The sequence below is a fragment of the Olea europaea genome, chromosome 12 (genome assembly GCF_002742605.1).
Source record: "Olea europaea var. sylvestris chromosome 12, O_europaea_v1, whole genome shotgun sequence".
NCBI classification, from domain to species: Eukaryota; Viridiplantae; Streptophyta; class Magnoliopsida; order Lamiales; family Oleaceae; genus Olea; species Olea europaea.
In genome coordinates this window covers 27,611,790-27,630,141 of record NC_036248.1, presented here as the reverse complement: position 1 = coordinate 27,630,141, position 18,352 = coordinate 27,611,790, and the positions used below count along the sequence as shown (strand labels likewise).

The following is an 18,352-nucleotide window of genomic DNA, read 5'->3' as shown; positions in this document are numbered from 1 at the left end:
TTGAAGAAAGGACCCAAGTAGAACTCATTACGTTCGACATCGGTGGGCGCGAGAAAACTTGGAGTTATGTATGGACGACTCAGAAGTTTCTGAAAGTCATCAAAACTAAAGGAGTCGCCAGCTTGAGATTGTGAAGCAGTCATTTGAGAAGGAACGAAGTTTTTCATGGTTACGTAGCAGGGAAGCAAAAGATGAACAGTAAATCGTGAGAGAGACGCAAAAAATTTGAGGCATGGTTTAATGGTGCAGTGAAATGGCGTGTTTGGGATTTATAAGGGTTTGCAAAACGACGCACCTTTTCAAGTTATAGAAGAAAACAATGATTGAAATTCTTGAAAATTTCGAATGTTGCTGGAAACACAAAGTGAATATGGCAAAATTTAATAATTATTATTAATTCTGCAATATTGGGGGGTAATTGTTGACATATAAAAATTCAGCCCAAATCGAACAACCCAATTAGTGAAGCCCAATTGAAGGATCCCCAAATCAGATAGCCAAAAGAACGAAGCCCAATCAAACAAATCAAGATGAAGGCCCAAATAGGGAGGCCCAAGAACGCGGTAACGCCATCGTCCAAGTTTGCAAGTCGCCTAGAATCTGAGCGAATGGAGTGTCATACAGTCGTCCAGAGCTGTTACTCTATTCTCGCCCAAACCTTCAAGTCGCCCAAGGTCTTAACAAACATAAAGCGTCGTGGTTATCAAGAAGTGCAGTTATTAAAGCAGCCCTATCACGTTCCACGATTCAAGGAATTCAATCGAAAGTGGTTGAACGATGAAGAGTAATGACAGCAGTTAAAAAAGGTAGTTTTCATGACAAGTTGGCCATTACGAAGAAAGTGGGCAGTTATAGGACGATCAAGCAGTTTTTAGGGCGGTTGATCACAAAGAGATCGTCCATGAAGAATAAAAGGGAGAAAGGACATAGAAGCAAAGGATCGAATCAAAAACTCTCGAACAGAGAACATGTAATTTTCATTTCCTTAGCTTAGATTTAAACATTTTTCTTTCAATAACTCGTGTGCTTGCGCCCCTTGGAGGCACGTTGTTTTTAATTTCCAATTGTAAAGTCATCGCCAATAAAAGAACACCCATTTTTGGGACTTTGTCTCAAGAGGTTTGTCCCTTACACAATCGTCTGATCCTTTTTAATTGTTAGCGACTAACCCGCGCGAAACACTTTTATATTCAAATGAACGACAAGAACAGTATATATCTGATTTTCGTTCATTCCATTCCACTATAAAATCCTGATTATCTTCAAAGTCTTTAACCCCATAAATTAAAGTTGACCCGTCTTCTTTCTTTTTTCAGATGGCATGCAGCTGCTCCCAGTACCTCAATTTGAAACTTTTTGAATATTTCATGAGTATATACAAGTAACATTTGTTTCTCAAAAGGAGAAGGGGACTTCAGCTCGGGTGTTTCATGCCATGCATCAAAATTTGCTTTGGCCTCCTCTTCGAACCTGTCTTCAAGAATTGATTTGTATTGTCCTATAAAATCCCTTAGAGAAGTTTCCCCATGCATATGTTTGTCAAAGAAAGAGTTCAAACTTCTGATCTTGAAGCTGCATACAAACCAGCAAAAGACATGCCTTTCATAAACGTAGGCACCCAGAGCTTGCGGTCTTCGTACAAGGATTTTATCCACACGTTTTCTCTTAGACTAAATCTCTCGAGCAATTTCCGCCATCTTTTTTCAAACAGTTCTTCACTCCATGACCTATATATGCATTTACGAAGTTTTTTCATGAATGTATGGTGCCACGCGCTAAGATAATTAAGATGCCTAGGGATCTTTTCCAGTGCATTCCAGAGGTGGAAAAATGACGAGTATCTGGAAAGACAGCTGGAACAGATGCCTTGATGGCATCATTTTGGTCAGTAAGAATGATTCTAGGACTTCGTTCCTCCATTGCCAAACACCATGTTTGCATCAACCAAACATAAGTATACACAGTTTGATCTGCAATCAATGCACAACCGAGCAATGTGGGCTGAATATGATGGTTCACTCCGATAAAAAGGACCAATGGAATTTTAAACTTGTTTGTGAAATAAACCGTGTCAAATGATACCACATCACCAAAATATGCATAATCTTCAATGCCTTTGGCATCAACCCAAAACACATTTCTCGGTCGATGCTCTTCACTGAAGTCCAGAGAATAAAAGAATCTTGGATTCTCTTCCTGCATAAGTGCAAAAAATTCCAGTAGAACTTGTGCTCTCCCGTCTTCCAAACTCAAATACCGACCCCTGTCATGCTGATTCCGAAAAATATTCTCTAAAGAAGGAATCGGAAAATGATAAGAAACATATTATTTTGACACTGCAGCAAGCATTTTCCTCTTCCGAACTTTAGCATCATTGTTTTCAGGATCAGGATTTCTATGGCTTCTAATGATTCCGGGATCAGTAACCCCGAACTCTCCTTGAGTCCGTGTACCATGCTCGACCTTGACCTAATACCCCGAGTTGATCTTGGTGATTTGGCCTATTTGAGGTCGGGGTTTATCCCCAAGGTTGGGTTTCTTTCCCAATGCTGCCCACCGACTTAATCTCCAAAAGAAAGTAGACCCCACCTAAGTCTACTCCTCCCCTGATTAGAACTCTAACAGAATACTTCTAATCACACTCCAACACCTAATCCTAAGGGAGAAAGGACTCTTTCAATAATAGAATCCTTCTACAGCTCCCCTACCAACACCTATAAATACTTGGCCAAAGCTCAACACAAAGGTACGTTTTTCATTATCTTCAGTTTATAGCCTCACGCACTAAATTCCCTATCTGACTTAAGCATCGGAGGGGCGACGAGCACACACCTCGTTGCCTTTGTTGCAGGTAATCACAGACCGGTCGTATTCATCAAAGTGAAGTTGGACCATCAAGTTCGAGATCTTTCAGGTGACATTTTTTGGTAGCATCATTGGCGCTGTCTATGGGAAGCGCTACCAAAAGCCATGGGGAATTCACGATCGGGTCTTCCACCAGCAAGCTCATCCGCTCCAAATCCTCCCCCTGGAGATCACCCTGTCCCTCAAGATGAATCATCAGAGATGGCGGCACCGCCACTAGCTGTCATTACCACCGGAGCTTTTGAAGAGCTCCGCCAACAAGTTACTACATTGACTCAGTTATTAAGCCAAAGAAACTCACACCCATCACATACACCAACACCGAATGGCGATCTTATGGCAGCCGCTTAAGCTCGAGCTCCACGAAACATCCCTGATAATGGTGTTGGAACCTCGGGTGTACCTCTTATGACAGCAGCATCAAGGGTAGTAACGATAGAATCAGGGGAGCTTGCCAGAATCATCCAAGAAGGTATTGCCACGGGCCTAGCACAGAAATCAAAGGGGACAACAGGCTTTACCCCTAGCACCCCCTTTACTCCTGAAGTACTGTCCTACCCCCTTCCAGATAGGTTCAAGTACCCCAGGATAAAGGAGTATGATGGAACCACTGACCCTATCAACCACCTCAATATATATACCGATATTATGAACCTACAGGTCGCACCTGACGCTGTAATGTGCAAAGCCTTTCCTCAAACTCTTACAAGCGCAGCTAGAGATTGGTTCTCCATATTAGAGCCAAATTCTATTGCCTCATTCGCAGACTTGGTCGATAAATTCTCTGCTTTCTTCACAAGCAGCAAGAGAATTAGGAAAACAGCGGCATCACTTATGCAGATGTGCCAGGGACCCAATGAAACATTACGCAATTTCATGACCAGATTCAATAAAGAAAGACTTCAGATTCCCGATCTACATATTACAGCTGCGGTCTCAGCTTTGACATACGCTATAAGATGTGAAGCATTCAAGATGTCTTTGTCGAAAACCCCCCCGAAGTCAGTAACTGACCTCCTAACTCGAGCTGAGAAATACATCAATATGGAAGAAACTCTAACCCCAAGAAAGGATGTCTCACCTTCGCTAAGGCCAGACAATAAGAGACCGCGTGAACCCAATCAACAAGATGATAATCCTCGGGTCAAGCAAAAACAAAACCCCCGACAGAAAACTTTTACTCCCCTGAATACATCAAGGTCCAACATCCTGATGGAGATCAAGGACCTCAAAGAGCTTAAGTGGCCTCCCAAAATGTGATCATTACCTGAAAACAGAGATAGAACCAAGTACTGTGACTTCCACCGAGACCACGGACATACCACTGAGGGGTGTTTGGCTCTGAAGCAGCAAATTGAGGCCCTCATCAGGAGGGGTTTTTTGAGCTCTTACACTAGCCATGAAAAACGCCCGAGGAACAAGCAGAATAACATACATAGGGGCGTAGTAGTGAACCACCAACAGCTGGCACTATTAACATTATTATCGGAGGAACAGCTTCAGGGGGAGATACCAACAATGGACGTAAGAAGTACGCCAAACAGCTTCCAGTCTCTCCTGGCACAGATCTTGCTCATACGGAAGATATCACCTTCGGGTCCAAGGATTTGGAAGGAATATCCTTCCTCCATGATGACGCCCTAGTCATATCAGCCATCATAGCTAACTTCGAGGTCAAGAGAATTCTTGTGGATAATGGAAGTGCAGCTAATGTACTGTCTCATGAAGCTTTAGTTCAGATGGGTATCTCAGTGGAACAACTCAAGCCTGTTAAAACACCCCTACAAGGATTTGGTGGCGGGGTCATCACCCCTGAAGGTATTGTTGAATTACCCATGACTCTGGGATCTGAAGGTTGGCAGGTAACCGATATAGTAACTTTCGAAGTTGTCCGAACTCCGATGGCCTATAACGCCATTCTGGGAAGACCGTTGCTGAATAAAATCAGAGCTGTTATCTCAACTTTTCACCTGGCGATGAAGTTCCCCACATATAGTGGAGTTGGGGTCATCCGAGGAAGCCAAACCATGGCTCGCCAGTGTTATGTGACCAGCATCCGAAAAATAAAGGGTGATGTTATGCAGCTTACAGAGCTCGAGCTCGAGCTTGAAAATCGTGGGAGACTCGCCCCGGTAGAGGAGCTGGTCGAGGTCGAGCTCGTGCCTCGTAGGAAGGTGACAGTAGGGCGTGACCTTGATTCAACCATCATAGCTAAACTCATAAGTTGTCTCTCCCAGAACCAAGATGTATTCGCATGGACAGTTGAAGACATGCCCGGAATTGACCCCGAGGTTGCCGTACACCGGCTCAATGTAAACCCAGGAGCCAAACCTGTCAAACAAAGGAAAAGACAGTTTGCGCCTGAACGGCGCGAAGTCATATGAGAAGAGATTGCCAAGCTACTCAATGTACAATTCATTCGAGAAGTACAATATCCTGACTGGCTCGCCAATGTAGTTCTCGTAAAAAAATGCCAATGGAAAGTGGCGAGTTTGCATTGACTTCACTGATTTGAACAAAGCATGTCCAAAAGATAGCTATCCCTACCTCGGATTGACAGTCTCGTTGACAGCACTTCGGGTCACAAATTGTACAGCTTTTTGGACGCATTCTCAGGGTACCACCAAATACCAATGGCCGCAGAAGATCAAGAGAAGACCTCGTTCATGGCAAACTCCGCCATCTACTGTTATAAGGCCATGCCATTCGGCTTAAAGAATGCAGGGGCTACATATCAGAGGCTAATCAACAAGGTCTTTGCTGATTTAATTGGGAAAACCATTGAGGCTTACGTAGATGACATGGTGGTCAAAAGTAAACAGGTGGATGATCATATCACCGATCTTGAAGAAGTGTTTTCCATGCTACGAAAATACAACATGAAGCTCAACCCAGCAAAATGTGCCTTTGGGGTAGCATCAGGAAAGTTTCTAGGTTTCATGATCACAAATAGAGGAATAGAAGCCAACCCTGACAAGATCCAAGCCCTGATATCTATGGAAGCCCCAAAGAGCAAAAAGGACATCCAAAAGCTTATAGGTTGGGTAGCAGCATTGAACAGATTTGTCTCTCGGGCAGCAGATAAATGTTTCCCTTTTTTCAAAGTTCTAAGAGGCCACAAGAGTTTTGAATGGAATGACGAATGCGATCTAGCCTTCCAACAACTTAAGCAAACTTTGGCTGTACCTCCGGTTCTTGCCAAACCAAAGCCTGGTGATACTTTGTTCCTTTACTTGGCTGTTTCTCAAAATGCCGTAAGTAGGGTACTAGTAAAGGAAAAAGGAAAGGTGCAACAACCTATCTACTATGTCAGTAAAGTACTTCTTGACACAGAAACTCGGTATAATCTTGCGGAACAGTTAGCTCTTGCTTTGATAGTAACTGCTAGAAAGTTGCGATAATGTTTCCAATCTCAACCCATAATAGTTCTCACCAATCAACCACTTAAGCACATACTTCAGAGACCAGATGTCTCGGGAAGGCTATTAAAATGGGTGATCGACCTTGGCGAGTTCGACATAGAATTCAAGCCTCGACCTTCTATCAAAGCGCAGGCACTGGCCGACTTCATAGCTGAACTCACTCCAAAGATAGAAAGGCCAGAAGTAAACCCGAGCACGACCTCAAAAACGTGGGAGATATTTGTTGACGGTGCATCGAATAGCTCGGGCTCGGGGGCCGGGATAATCATCATCAGCCCGGACAAAACCACTGAAGTTCAATGTGCGCTTAGGTTTGAGTTTGAAGCGACCAACAACGAAGCGGAATATGAAGCTGTGGTCATTGCTCTGGAACTTGCCAGGAATTTGGAATTAGAGCACATCAGAGTCTTCAGCGACTCACAGCTCGTCGTTGGACAGATTGAAGGATCCTTTGAAAGAAAAGATGAAAAGATGAGCTCATACTGTCTAAAAGTGCATGACCTTCAAAGGCAGTTCACAAGTTGTGAAATATTGAAAATAGCGAGGGCAGATAACTCCAAAGCTGATGCACTATCTAGACTTGTTTTCATGAGGATAGATGGACTCGACAGAATAGTGCACATCAAGATTGTCACAGAGCCTAGCATAAACATGAAGCCGAGCATCATGGACATTGACCATGAGCCCTCCTGGATTGATCCAATAGTTGAGTATATAAGTAATGGAGACCTACCTCCGGACCCTCGAGCCGCAAGAAGTATTCGAGCCAAAGCTGCTAGGTATTGCATGATCAGAGGGGTGCTGTTTCGACGAAGCCTTACGCTCCCCTATCTGAGATGCCTTAAGCCTTCTGAATCTCTCCAAGCCCTGACTGAGGTTCATGAGGGAGTATGCAGAAATCACCAGGGAGCCAGGGCCCTTGCCTACAAATTAATAAGGTATGGATACTACTGGCCAACTATGAAAAAAGATGCAGCTGAATACGTCAAAAGATGCGACAAATGTCAGAGGTTTGGTAATGCTATACATGCCCCTGCAGAAGAGTTGACCTCTATCCATTATTCAGCACCATTTGAACAATGGGGAGTCGACATTCTTGGTCCTTTCCCCATGGCCCGAGGACAATTAAAATTTGCTGTGGTAGCAGTTGAATACTTCACAAAGTGGGTAGAAGCCGAACCCCTAGCAAAAATATCAGAGGCCAAGCTCAGATCATTTATATGGAAGTCTATTATATGTAGGTTCGGAATACCCAAAGTACTTATAACAGACAACGGAAGGCAGTTCGACAATTCACAATTCAGAAACTTTTGTGTCAATCTCGGTATCGACCATCGACTGACGTCAGTATCGCACCCTCAAAGCAATGGCCTCGATGAGGTGACAAATAGAATCATACTTCAGGACCTTCGCACCAGAATTGGAAATGCAAGAGGTGACTGGCCCGATGAGTTGCCCTCTATATTATGGGCATATAGAACTTCTCATAAGACAGCAACAGGCGAGACTCCCTTCATGTTAGCTTTTAGCTTTTGGCTTGGAGGGACTATCCCCATCGAAGTCAATCTCCCCACTTTAAGGAGGGTTGAACCCGGCATGGAAGACCGAACAACCGAACATCTTGACTTGCTGGAAGAAGTAAGAGAGCAAGCTTCACTAAGAGCTGCTAGTTACCAAAATAAAACGGCAAAGTATTTCAACACCAAAGTCAAGACCCGAGAATTTAAGAGTGGCGATTTGGTTCTAAGAAAAGCAGAGGCTACTGGACACCCTCCAGGTAAACTTGGACCAGTGTGGGAAGGGCCATTTGAAGTCATACGAAGGATCAAAAGAGGAGCATACAGCCTTAGAGATACTTCAGGAAATCCACTCCCAAGGCCTTGGAATGTGGATAACCTAAAAATATATTACAAGTAGAATAGCAATAGCATCACACAAGGGCTTGCACGCTCTCCTTATTTGCTTTTAAGTAGCTCGGGGCTACGAACCCTTGGGCATTTTTTTCTTTCAAGTAGCTCAGGGCTATGAACCCTAGAGCATTTTTTGCTTTCAAGTAGCTCGGGCCAAGTACCCTTGAGCACCTAATAATATTCAAAGTTTTCTTTTCCTAACACTACTTAAACCTTGGCATAATGACGTGCTTCGGGCATGCAGCCACTTTAACATTAGTGTAATGACGTGCTATGGGCATGCAACTAATAACCCTGGCATAATGACGTGCTTCGGGCATGCAGCCACTTTAACATTAGTGTAATGACGTGCTATGGGCATGCAACTAATAACCCTGGCATAATGACGTGCTTTGGGCATGCAGCCACTTTAACATTAGTGTAATGACGTGCTACGGGCATGCAACTAATAACTTTGGCATAGTGACGTGCTTCGGGCATGCAGCCACTTTAATATTAGTGTAATGACGTGCTTCGGGCATGCAACTAAACTCCATCGTGATGACATACGGGCGTACTGTAGCTTAAGGTCACGAACCCCGAACTTCTTCTCATCTAAAGTCAGTAATGGATAAGTTCGGGGTCGGGCAAGTTGACATGACAAAAGTCAGACACGACCTAGAACTCATCATCTGAACTGACTTTCAGGCCCCAAAGTTCGACATCGACGACTACATCAAGAATCGAGCTGAGACATGCCTGGTGTTTAAGGTCGAAGTGTTGATCGAATTTAACCCCGTGTCACAAAACACCCCGAGCTAGAAAAGGCCCTAGTTATTGCAAACTAAAAAGCTCGAACTCATCATCTGGTTCGACCTATGGGTCTAATGACAACATCAAGGATCGAGCTCGTGCAGGCTTGACATTCAACATATGTGCACGAACATTCATCAAGTAAAGTGCACGAACATTAATTAATCATTAAATCAAAACGTAGTATGCACGAACATTCAGCAAGTAAAGTGCACGAACATTAATCATTAAATAAAAAAAACAAGTGCTCGAACATTGATCAATGAAATAGCAAAAGTATCAGCCCAGTTCGAGCAACATTACAAAAAAAATTTAAAAACCTAATCGATATCTACAACCTTGACTTCATCCCCTTGATCGCCAGCCCTGGCGTCATCTCCATCACCGTCATCATCATCTTCACCGTTGTCCTCGACCTCAGAAGCCGAAAGTTCGAGCTCTCCTGCGAGCTCGTTCACCGTCTTCAAGTCCTCGACGAGGGACTTCAAGTCCTCAGGCATCTTCGTGGGAAGATAAGAGCGGGCAAGGCGAAGCCCGTAATGGTAAGAGCCTGACCCATACTGTCCCAGCAGGGTCCCAAACTCGTCGAACTTCTTGAAGTCTTCGACAGCCTGAGCTCGAGCCTCCTCACGAGCCTTTGCGAGCTCTTCGTCGAAGCTCCTCTGGGACTGGAAAAGCTCAAGCTTAACTTCTTCGACTTCAACCTTGGATGTCTCCAGCTCCTCTCGGGACTTCTTGAGGTCAGCCTCAGTAGTCTTGAGAGCTTTTTCCAAGTCACGAGCTCGCTTTTCAGCTCGTTCCTTTTCCTTTAATACCTCGTCCATTTCGTTCGAGATATTGATGCCATTTAAGGTAAGACCCCGAGCCACGCTCAGCGTCTGCACAAAGAAAGAAAGGAAACCCGAAGTCAGTTCGATCAAAGAAGATTAAAAAATAAAAAATACAGTTAAGGTCGGTATCTTACCCTTAAGGTCAAAGCCTCCAGTGTCTTGACCCCTTCATTGATGTTGACCTCCTTCTTGAACCTTTCAACAAGGTCCTTCACCAGGACACACTCTGTGTATTCCTCGAGGGCACTATCTGAGATAGGCTCGAAGCCTGAATCCGCGACGCTATAACAGCCCCGAGCTCGATCTTCATATTTCGTCTTCGGACGAGGGGTTGAGGTCGGGCTCCTTGACGTCGAGGGTTGACCTCTAGGAGGCACCGAGCTCTCAAGAGGAACCTCAGGAACCCTAACATCGGCGTGCTTGGCCCTCTTCTTTCCCTTTTTTGAGGCCGGGGCTTTGGACATCGGCCCCTTGGCCTTATGGTGGACATTGGCCAACAGTTTAGACAGATCAAAAGATATCTCAAGATCTGCAAGAAACAAATCAGAAGACATTAGCACGAACTCGATGTCATGAATACAAAGATAGAGCTTAAAAAGTAAAAAAATACCTTCGAGGCCTTTTCCATTTGCAAGGTCGAGGGTGTCATCCTCGAGCAAATAATCAATCTTCTCTGCCAAAGGGTCGTGGTTAACTAACCTTAATCTGTCCCTCTCTAGAACCTCAAAATACGCCTGACCCTCATTAAACCGATCCTTACTAGGGATCTCCCACCTCGGGCTAAAGGGATGGTCGAGATCCTGGGGCTTTACAAAGAAAAATCTCTCCTTCCAACCCCGAAGAGAGCTCAGGGTATCAGGCGTTCTAAACCCCCCCTTTGTTGACAAATACACAAAACAGTTGAACCCCGGCGAATACTTCATATCATACACCATCCTCAGAAGGCCGACCCTAGGGTCGATATCGAGGCATCTACATAATATAAAGAAGTAGACCAAAAGCCTCCAATCGTTAGGAGCTAACTGACCCGGACACATATAGAACGAAGTTAGGAAGTGGATAAAAAAGGGGTGAAGAGGCCACCGCATCCCAGCTTTAAGGGCATCCCTGAAAAACGTCATCTCCCCCTCTCGAGCTCCTAATATACCTTCGGTATTTTCAGGAACCCTAACATCACAAATGGGCATCACCCCGAACTCTCTAGCTATCTTAATAATTACATGTTCTTTATAAATGGTCGGGTTCCTTGGGTAAGTCAATGCCTCTCCTGGAGAGTGCGAGCTAACAGGAAAGGCCAGGGTGACAAGATCTCGACCTTGATCACCCGAAGCCTCGACAACTATACTAGGGGCAGTAGGGTTCTCATTATCCCCCGAACTCTTAGAAAGCCTACTACTATCACTATTACTCGACCCCCTATTGCTACTACTACCACTACCACTACTGCTACTACTCGACATTACTCTACTCAAATAATTAACAACTTAAAGGCTCGAACTCTTACCTTAATGGAGATCGCTCACAACCCACTATTCCCGAACTCGAGCTTCTTTTACAGAGAGTGGAGAGTAAAAAGTGAAAAAGTGAAAATGAATAGTGGGGTATTTACAGGGGTCATGGGCATACCAACAGTCACTTAATCTAAAACCCTTAAAAAGGACACGTGGCAAAGATCCAAGTTCGAGCTCTGACAACCAGCCACATGACAGACACGTGACATTGTATATGTCCTTGACAGGTGTCGAGGTCGATATCAAGCCACGACATCCTTTTTGCATCTCAATCTAAGATCGTTTACCCTTCACGATCTACAACTCAGGTGCACGAGGGCCTATGATGATTTCGGGATCGGTAACCCCGAACTCTCCCTGAGTCCGTGTACCATGCTCGACCTCGACCTAATACCCCGAGTTGATCTTGGTGAGTTGGCCTATTTGAGGTCGGGGTTTATCCCCAAGGTTGGGTTTCTTTCCCAATGCTGCCCACCGACTTAATCTCCAAAAGAAAGTAGACCCCACCTAAGTCTACTCCTCCCCTGATTAGAACTCTAACAGAATACTTCTAATCACACTCCAACACCTAATCCTAAGGGAGAAAGGACTCTTTCAATAATAGAATCCTTCTACAGCTCCCCTACCAACACCTATAAATACTTGGCCAAAGCTCAACACAAAGGTACGTTTTTCATTATCTTCAGTTTATAGCCTTACGCACTAAATTCCCTATCTGACATAAGCATCGGAGGGGCGACGAGCACACACCTCATTGCCTTTGTTGCAGGTAATCACAGACCGGTCGTATTCATCAAAGTGAAGTTGGACCATCAAGATCGAGATCTTTCAGGTGACATTTTTTGGTAACATCAGCTTCTAAAAAAGTGCGCTTGAGCTGGTAAAAGCTCATGGTTGTGCTCCTTTTCAAAACTATGAACATACCATTTCCCATCCGCCTTTCGCTTCACATGCATACTAGCTTTACAACCTATCTTAGGGGAAGGCCTTGGATTTATGGCATCATCTGATTGTTGCTTTTTCCCATACCTTATGCACGAAAATTTTGCATCAATAAATTCCTTTGATGCTCGGGAACGGCGACCGCTCAATTTGGCAGTTCCAAAACTCGCAGATTTGGCGTATTCTTTATAGAATTCATAAGCAGCCTCTTGTGTATCAAATTCCAGGTCACCTCAAGGTTCTAAATTTGAGTTTATCACTGTTACAATACTACTGGACTCCATTTTTACAGGCGAAAATTCACAAAACTTTAGAAAAGAAAACAAAAAATAGGGAGAAGAAGGCAAACATTTATACTTCAGCAATCTCCCATAACATCACCTACAGTTAAAATTTGAAAGTTTAAGAAATGGATCAAAATTAAGTTGAAATATTAGAAATCCAGAAGTGAAAAACTAAAAAAATAATAATAAGAAAAGATTGTAGCTTAATTGCGAGTTTTTTTACGGATGCCCATCTTCTGGTGAAAAGGGTTTCAAGAAACGTAATTGATGTATAAAATTGAAAAGTAAGTTAATCTTGAAAATGAAAAATGGTGATGAGAGAAAATAGACAAAGGGGTCAGAAAAATTTGATATGGCTTGGTCAGTGGATGGGCCAGATCAAGCCCACAGCCCAGACTATGTTGGTTTGGTCAAACATAGACCCGATGTCAAAAAAGCCCATTTCACATGAGTTTGGTTTATTGGCGCATTTCCAATTGAATTTGACTAAAATTTGGAGGACCACATAGATATTCACTATGCATCATTTTCGAAATCAATTATACCCCAAGAGGATATATTTGAATATTTGCATTTGGACAAGTAGCAATAATCATCTTACATTTATCTTTTTCGATAAGAAATGTTTCATCTACAATAATTATGTTTTGCATTGAAGAATGCAATATGCAAATGCAAAGTCTGAGGGAAATAAAAATATGCTTGAAGCGGTTGTCATTATCAATCTTTATACATAATATCATGTCAATATTAGTTATAGCCAAATTATGGGAATATGAGACAAATTTAGCACAATTATCCTCATATGAACCTCTTAAAACTATAAAAGTACATTCTTTAGACTTTCGTACATTTTGATAACTCATGTTTACCTTGAAGTCCAATGCATGGCATTAACGACATCGCAGGTCTATATATGGTGCTAATATTTGTCATTAATGATGTCGCAGGTCCATACATGGTGCTCATATTTTGGAATTTCGATATTATATGTCTTCCTACAACCCAAGATCTTGTCATTCTATGATCATTTTGGTGAATACTTGCAAGGTAAGTATGTTCACCTATATATTTGTCATCATGAAAGTAATCACATTATTTGAATACAATTGCTCGCAAAAGCCATTTGCAAATTTTATCTACTCAAACAATTTTATATATCTCCTTTTTTTTTTATTTGTTAACCTTGTATTCAAAGTTGTACTTCATCGCAAACATGTGCATTCCATCATAAGATCCTTTTTTATGTTGAAAATTTGGTGGCTTCATATCCTGCATCCTCGAGAATTACATGTTGCTCAAAGGTTGAAGCGACAAGGTGCTCATCTGGTAAAAACATTCTTCTCCATTTTCTCAAACATATTGGGTCCATGAATTTAGAAAGCAACATTATTATAATTTTCGTTAAGAATATAAATATTGTTGCCTTAAGCAATCTTTAACCTATTCCACTCAACAATCCCATTTCAATCCACGTCAATGTCAACAAAAGGTTGCATTTCACAATAAGGATTATCACCACCTTAATTTTGCATTTCATAATCATCTTCCACTTCATGAAATATATCATTTTCTTCTTGTAGATGCTCAACTGAATCTTTGCTCACAAGGATTAAGCAAATGGGACAAACATAACTTGGTTTATCGAGAGATACAAACCACTACACTTGCTTGTTTGAAGTAATCGTGATTGAAATTGAAAATTGTAAATATAATGGGAGAAGAAATCTCATATCAATTTAATGTAAAGATGAACTAATGTTCTAGGGATCTAGTGCTTTACTATATAGCTCTTTATATGAAATCTCTTTATATGAAATATCTACAGACATTGGAAGTCCTTCCATTTCTATAAAGGATTCTCGTCACAGACATGACAAATTTTACATTCCTATCAACATCTTACAACCTCCTCCTTATCGTAGAACAACTACATTAGTGATAATTGATTCATGTCCCAACCCCAAGTATATTGTGAATAAGATTTAGTTTGTTGTTGTTAATGTCATCTCTTTCACTGGAGTAGCTGTCATTTTTACGTACGGTGTTATGTATATTTCAGCTTGCAATATCAGCCAAAAGCATCGATTTTTTTGATAAGGCAAAAAATATGGATAGAGATCTTGTGAAGTAGGTTGCCTGTGCAAATAATAAAGTTTTTGGCAAAGGTAATCTATTGGCTTCAATTGTTTAGATCTATTGGAACTCGTTAGCTAGATTTCATTAAGCAATATTTGAAATGAATTGGAGAGATGTTTCTTTTTTCTTTTTCTTTTTTGTGTATGACATATAATTGCTTGTATTAGTTTTGCTGCACATTTGACCCAACTTACTCGATCTTGTAAATAAGCTTTTTGTTGAAGTTTTAATTTCTATGTATTGTGGATATATCTTCATTTAAGTCATCTGTAGGTTTGCTTCTAGCTTATACCTTCCCTGATTATACCTGTAACAGTTATATAAAGTATCAATTCTCCTTTTGTACTCTTTACCTGATGTGAGCCCGGATAGCTAGATCGCTATTAAACCCACGAAGAATGACACAAACCTTAAGAAAGCCACAAAAAAATCAAAGTTTATGGAATTTGACCCAAAAAATTAGTGAACCAAACAACCAATATAATCACATGTATATATTGACCTTTTAATTACACAATTAAAGAAATCAAACCCAGAATTTAAAGATTGACCTGAAGAATTAAATGAGCCAGGAACCAAAGCAATTACTAGAATACCTTGACCCCATGATTGCACAACCCGCGAATCGCACTTTGATTGGTGAACGCCACGAGAAATTATTCCGATAAGTTCGATAATTGTTCACGAAGAACAAAGAAAGGAAGCAACCTTGCCTCTAATTAATTCAAAATATCAAAGTCTTCTTTTCAATGTAAATAAGGTCCTATTTATATGCAATCCCTAAAACCTAATTAATAATGGAAATTTCGTGCAAAATTAATGTAAAGTTATGGAAATAATAGAGTTCTAATGGGAATAGGAAAATCGCGAAATTTAAAAAAATTCGGCCTCGCAATTGGTCTTTGCGACCGTATAGTGTAATGTCATGCGGTCGCATAGACCACATGAAATAGTTGCTGGAACACCTTGTTGCACTCTGTGCGGTTGCATGGTAAGGACAACCATGCGACCGCATGGTTGCCCGATTTTGGTCCTTCGGTTGGCTTTTTCCTTCTACCTCTTCTAACCTTTAGTTTTAAGTTGCTTTGCCCTTCGACATTAACTGCAATCTCGTAACTTGAATTGCCAACTTCAACATTGCATACTTCATGGCTCGAACCATTAATTGTGTAGCTTTTATTAGCTCTTCGAAGTCTCAAATGTGGCTTCGATTTCTTCCAATCAATCATCCATTCCTTAGTAATTGGCGGTGCAACCTGGATCACATTATCACCTCTCCCTGCGAAAGGATTCGACCTCAAATCTGTACCTGGTTCAAATACTTTGTGTAACGCCCCGACCCCTAGTGGACCGAAACGCTACTTACTTTACTTAGCTTAACCGGTGGTTTATTAACAAGTGTATACGTTTTAGCGGAAGCTTACATCTTGCAATAATAATTTAAATAATAATACTTCAAATACTTTAAACAAAAATATTGAATCATTTTTCAAAACAACAAAATGTAATTTATTTGAAGAAAACATAACTTGTTTTCGCATTCTGCGTTATTCAAAACTTTAAAGAAATAACATTGGAAAACATTTCATAAAAGTAAATCCAAAACACTTATTCATCGGATTTCCATGGGCTTGTTGCATCACTCTCCATCTTCTCCTCCATCCATGCTCGAGGTAGAATTCCTTCAATCTGTAGAGATGAGATTAAACCCGTGAGTTGAAAAACTCAATAGGTGTCATAGGTGCATTCGTGATCAAGCTATACATTTCAAAACATTAACTTTATAACTTTTCATACATGCCATACCCGAAGGCACCATTTGACATGAAGGGATATGCCGTTCCCGAGAGCACCATTTGATATACAAACATTTCTTCAACATAGAGGGGTATGCCGTACCGGAGTACCATTTGACATACAACCATTGACATAGAGGGATATGCCGTACCGGAGTACCATTTGACATACAAAAATTAACATGAATCGAAACTTATAACTTAACACGATTAAACACATTGCACCTCTACCTACCTTGATTGATACTTTTGAAATTTTGAAAACTTGGATTGAAAACTTCGATGAAACTTGGACGTTGAAAGAAATGCACTCCTTGGATGTTTGAAAATCGTTGAGAATTGATGCTTGAAAACACTTCTTAAACTTCTAGGAAAAATAGTTTTCCTCCCTCTCTTTTTCTTTCTTGGAAACTCTTTCTTTAGTATGTAAAAGCTCTTACTTTTGGTGTGAGAAAAATGAGTGAAATAAGGTCTCTATTTATAGGTAAATATCCCATAACTTAAAGCAAATGAAGGGTCACATTTCATTCAAGAGAGAAAACATGGGTGCCATTTAAGTTTGAGGTTAAATGCTTCAATTTAGTGGGGTTTTTATTGCCAAAAATGTGGGTGGCCCTTTGAGAAAATAATTGATGAAAATAAATTTTTAAATTCGGTCGACCGGTTGTAGTCCGATTGACACTGTACATCTTTTAGTATTTTTATCATAACTTCTTTTTCCGATATCCGATTGAGGTAATTCAAAGTGTGTTGGAAAGCTAACTCAAAAAGGTACAACTTTTATTTAGATACCATTTTTCAAATCGAATTTTTCCTATGTCGAAAATGGGTCTCAAATGAGACTAAAAATCTGAAGTATACTTTAGTCATCCAATATTCATGTCTTAGTACAACTAAGGTGTCTAGAATTATTTAGGGTTCTACACTTTGCACTTTCCATCTGCATGACCATTGTTGAACTCTAGATGGTGACTCTGATACTCTGCCAGGTTGTTGTAGAATGATTCTTCCATGCTCATAAAATCCTCTAATGGCAATGCATCACCCGGATATTCAAAAGGGAATATTCCTTTGGCAGAATCTTAATGCAATAAAATTTCATAATCCTGCAACAAAGAATTGTACAAACTGGGGAAGGGTATGTTAGCCTTCACCAACTCACTTCTACCACCAATCCCACTCTTCTTTGCATATAAGCTCTCCTTTCATTTTTCCCCCATCGCCTTCAATTTCAACCGACCATCATACACTTGTTGGGGTGTTAAAGGTACAAGTATAATAGTTTTTCCATCCATGTCAAAACTGTACCTATTTCTAAACCCATCATGCTTCACCTTCCTATCGTATTGCCATGGTCTACCCAATAATATATGTCCCGCATCCATAGGTACGACATCACACAACACTTCATCCTTATACCTCCCAATTGACAAATTAACCAACACCCTCCTATTAACATTAACCTCTCCTCGTTCATCTAACCACTGTAATTTATATAGTTTAGGGTGCTTTTTCATCTCCAATCCTAACTTCTTGACAAGTGTGTAGCTAGCTATATTAGTGCAACTACCTCCATAAATAATCAAGTTGCAGACCTTATTATTGACGTTGTACCGTGTATGGAAGATATTCTCTCCCTGCCCCTCTCCATCAACCTTGATTTGTGCATTGAGTGCACGCATCAAGACAAGCACTTCTCCTTCAACCGGATACTCCACTACGTCACCATCACTTATATCTTCCAACATGGGCATGCCATCTTTATCACTGTCACTCACCACTTCCCCCACTGTCCTTCAAGGTCATGGCTCGTTTGTTTGGACACTGAGAAGCAATGTGTCTTGTTCCCAAACATTTGAAG

The 18,352-nt window shown here is 41.4% G+C and overlaps 1 pseudogene; it reads right to left on the bottom strand.

Annotated features, from left to right (window-relative positions):
- Nucleotides 1–12,556, bottom strand: part of LOC111406856 — a 23,716-nt pseudogene extending 11,160 nt beyond the window's left edge.
- Nucleotides 12,557–18,352: the final 5,796 nt, after the last annotated feature.